Source organism: Alligator sinensis, unplaced genomic scaffold, assembly GCF_000455745.1.
Source record: "Alligator sinensis unplaced genomic scaffold, ASM45574v1 scaffold437_1, whole genome shotgun sequence".
In the NCBI taxonomy this organism is placed as follows: Eukaryota; Metazoa; Chordata; order Crocodylia; family Alligatoridae; genus Alligator; species Alligator sinensis.
This window is the reverse complement of record NW_005842176.1, coordinates 1,774,650-1,779,171: the sequence shown is the minus strand read 5'-3', so window position 1 is coordinate 1,779,171 and position 4,522 is coordinate 1,774,650.

Sequence of the window (4,522 nt, the reverse complement as noted above, 5' to 3'; positions counted from 1 at the left end):
TTTGCGGCAGAAGAGCAACCAGAGAGGCTAGAGAGAAAACACCTGGCCTGGTTTGGGGGGCATAAACACTAGGGGTGCAAAGCTTCAGATCATGATTTGGATTCAGAGATGTTTTGGATGAGTCAGAGGACGAATCTATGAATCTGAATCAAATTGTGGGAAGCTTTAGGCTTCTGAATCGATTTGGAGCTTCCAAATTGGTTAAGGAAAGATTCGGAGATTCAGCCATAGGGCATAATGGGGAATGAATGAAATATCTATAACTTTGTTGTCTTTTGGATGATTCAGATGAAACTTGCCAGGATGGTAGCCTCTGCTGAGAGCATGGTGCATGCCACATTTCAAGGTGATAGGTGCATGGGGTTTCTGGGAAACTGCATCCCAAAGTTCTGAAAGCAAAACTCATGTAATGTGTGTGTGTTAAGCCACAGTGGGGTCAAAACTGCAGAGATGGTAGCTCTTACTAATACCACAAAGCCTGATAAGTTTCAAGAAGATAGAAGCAGAAGTTTGGGGGAAACTGCACCCCAAATTCTTGAAAGCAAAACTCATGTCATGTCTATGTGTTACGCCACAGCAGGGTGAAAACTGCAGAGAAGGTGGCCCCTGGTGAGGTAACAAAGCCTGCCAAGTTTCAAGGAGATAAGTGCAGGGGTTTCGGGGAAACTGTACCTCAAGCTGCTGACAAGCAAAACTCATGACATGGGTGACACTGTGTGTGTTAAGGTGCAGCAGGGTGAAAGCTGCAGGCCTGCTAGTGCCTGAAGGCCACAAACCCTGCCAGCTTTCAAGGAGATAGGTGCAGGAGCTTCTGGGTTCTGGGGCCCTGCACCACTACCTGCTGACAGGCAAAACTTATGACATGGGTGTTTGTGCAACTGTGTCTATCTTGGAGCACCCGGGGAGGGTTGTTGAAGTTACTGCAGGCCTGGTGGCTAAGCTACTGTGTTACCAATCAATCATGATTCACTCAGGAACCAGATCAATACACAGTTGCTAATGTAATGCGTTAACAAGCAAGGATTAACACCTACAAAACCACAGACTAAGGAGAGGAAAGAATCAATACAGACAGTCAACTGCCCCAAGACAGAGACATTCAGTTGCACAAGCACCCATGTCATGAGTTTTGTCTGTCAGCAGCTAGGGGTGCAGGACCCCAGAACCCCCCTGCACCTATCTCTGCCAGCTCACAGGCTTCATGGCCACAGCAGGGGCTACCATCCCTGCAGCTTTCATCCTGCTGCGCCTTAACACACACAGTGTCACCCATGTCACGAGTTTGCTTGTCTGCAGCTTGAGCCACAGTTTCCCCCAAACCCCTCCACCTATCTCCTTGAACCTTGGCAGGCTTTGTGGCCTCACCAGGGGCTAGTATTCCTGAAGTTTTGACCCCGCTGTGCCTTAACACACAGAGGATCATCTATGTCACGAGTTTTGCCTATCAGCAGCTTAAGGTGCAGTTTCCCCCAAACCCCTGTACCTATCTCTTTGAAACTTGGCAGGCTTTGTGGCCTCAGCAGGGGTCACCATCCCTGCAGTTTTGACCCTATTGTGGCTTAACACATACATGTGACATGAGTTTTGCTTTCATAAATTTGGGGTGCAGTTTCCCCCAAACCTCTGCACCTATCTCCTTGAAACCTGGCAGACTGCATGCTCTCAGCAGAGGCTACCACCCCTGCAAGTCTCATCCAAATAGAACAAAAACAACAAAGTTATAGATATTTCTTTGATTCCCTATTATACCCTATGGCCAAATCTCCAAATTGAAGCAGGAAACCGATTCAGAGCTCCGAATCAAATCACTCGCATCCAAATTGGCCAAATCCGAACCCAAATTGAATAGTTCCCTATTCGCACAGGCCTAATAAACAGTGGCTGGGCTTTATGTTCAAGGACTCTGCTTGCTGCACTGATATTTTCCACTATGTTGTTTTGTTGAAGAAAAGCTGACTGCTTCTCTGCTTGTGACTTCACATGCACTTCTTTCCCACATGAAGAGGTACTCCCCAAGAGCTGAACCCATGTCTTTGAAGAAGGGCCATGGATAACCAGGGGGGTCAGGGTCTAGGAGTCAAAGGAGCTAGGGGCTCACCCACTCTAGAAGCTACAGCTGGGATGGCTCAGAGTGCACTCCTTTCTTTGAGATCCCAGGGGTTACTCAGAGACCACATCTACATGTGCATTTGCTCTGGGGTGGGTTTACTCTAGAGTAAATTATGGAAGAGCAAACCCACCCTGGGCAGCCATCTACACATGCAGCGATGTGGAAGAAGATATACTGCTCCTGGCAGCAGTCTGCTTCTGCCCGCTCCAGCTCTGCACCAGCCCCCTGCAACAGCCAGGGGAAAACTCTAGGCTCCCTCTGGGTGCTATCCAAGGGGCCAGCAGGGCGCATGGAGCCAGGAGACAGATGTCTCCTGTCGGAGGCTGGCAGATTGCTCCTTGCCCCCGAGGGGCTGCCTGCTGCTGGGGTGGGCTCTGCTACTGGACCCAGGTGAGGACAATGTCTCCCTGCCGCAGTAGCAGGGAGCTCCTGGCCCCGACTCCCCGCTCAGGGGCAGGGGACTTGGAAAGAGCTACAAGAGAGGGGCTGGTCCTAGCCCCCGAGCCCCGATTCCCTGGTGGAGCAGCTAGCAGCAAGGTGCCGGCTGAGTGGGGATTCTCCACCCAGCTGGGAGCTTGCTGGTCCCACTGATGCTTCACTGGTGGATGGGGCAAGGAGCTGGGACCTACCCCTCCCCCTCCCCGCCTCAAGCCCCATGCCTCAATTGCCTGATCGGCATAAGCAGTACTATAAAATATTATTGGGGGGAGGGCAGTACGGAGTGTGCCTGCCTGGCCCTGCCACTCCCTCCCGCAGGGCCCTTCTAGGGCCGGCGTGTGCTGGTGCTGTGCACGCAACGGCGGAGGAGCGCATGGCAAGGATGATGGGCGTGGCACTGCAGTGGCACTGGAGCCCCATTTGCCCTGGCTTTACACCGCCTGTGCTGATCGGTGCATGGGGCTGGATGCCAGGAGCCTGTTTCCTGCCCAGCTCTGTGATAGTGAAGCTGTGGCTGGGTTCAATCTCCCCAGACCCCACCCTGTGATCATGATTGGGGAGCAGGGGCTGGGATCTCTTGCTGTCGGAACATGGGGACACTGTCCCCACCCAGGCTCCAGTGCCCTGGCCGCAGGCCCCCTGGTGCTCAGATGACCAGCAGCAAGTTTGCTCCTGGTCAGGGGTCTACACATGCGATACTTCACAGTTACTAATCTCAAGTAAATTTGCTACTTGCATTTGCATGTAGCAAATTTACTCTGGATTAGAGTAAATTACTGCACAGTAAGCATCTGTACACGTAAACATGGACTCTTACTGCACAGTAAAGCATGTCATGTAGATGTGCCCAAAAAGACTACAATGCTGGAGGTCCCAAACAAATGCCTTCTAGGGAATCCATGACAGATGCTTTACACCAGGGGTGTCAAACTCACCTCATGCCCCAGGCCATACCCAAGCCACAGGGCTGGCAGTGGGAGTAGCCTACCACCCTCACATCCAAGGGGTAGAGGCTGGATTCCCGGGAGGGAGCCCCACAAGCACAGGAAGAAATGAACGGGTGTGGGGAGTCATGAAGGCTAGAAGGATATTTTTAGACAGGCTTGAATGTTTCTATCCTGCAGGTGGCAAAGGTATAAGATGATCTCAATGGTCTGTTCTATTTGGGATTTTTTGATCCATTCTGTAGTGCAGTCTGGGTGTACTATCGGTCTCTCTGCTCATCCCTAAATAGAGGAAGGGGATTAATGTATTATATTCCACCCCCACCCTCTTCCCCATAGACCCTCCAGATCGTGATTGGGCTACTACATGTCAGCTTTGGGAGCATTATGGCAGCCCTCACTGGTCCATACTACATCTCCATCGCCACACTTGGAGGCTACCCATTCTGGGGTGGACTCTCGGTAAGTTGGGACAGAAGTATTTCTGAAACACTGCTGTGTCCGGAGGCTGACACAAGAGTTACTTCACTACCTTCAGTGCTTTCCATTGCCTGGATCTTAAATTGACCTTGTATAGGTCAACAAATTCATGCTATCCCCAGGAGCCATGGCAGTATCAAAATGCCCCTTATTAGAAACAGGGAAACATTGTCATGGAGAGGTTAAGCAACTGGTCAAGGTTGTGCAGTGAAACAGTGGCAGGACCAGGAAAAAAAATCTCAGATGTAGTTTCCACTCCAGTGACTCCATTCAGTCATAGACAAAGGCTCGGTCTGCACAGCACAGTGTTGCCAGCACAGCTATGTAAGCTAGGCATGGTCCCTAGCTGCAATGTAGCAATGCCATTAAAACCCCCAGTCTGGGCACAGCTCTGCTGCCAGAAGAGGGCTCCTGCTGGCTTAGCTTTGATTGTTTGAGAGTGTGGTGTAGCTACAACAGCAGCAAAAAACCCCTTTCACCATCTCTTCAAACTGTTTCAATTCATCTATGGCAGCAGCAGACAATCCTGCGAGGGAGATGCAAGTTGCAG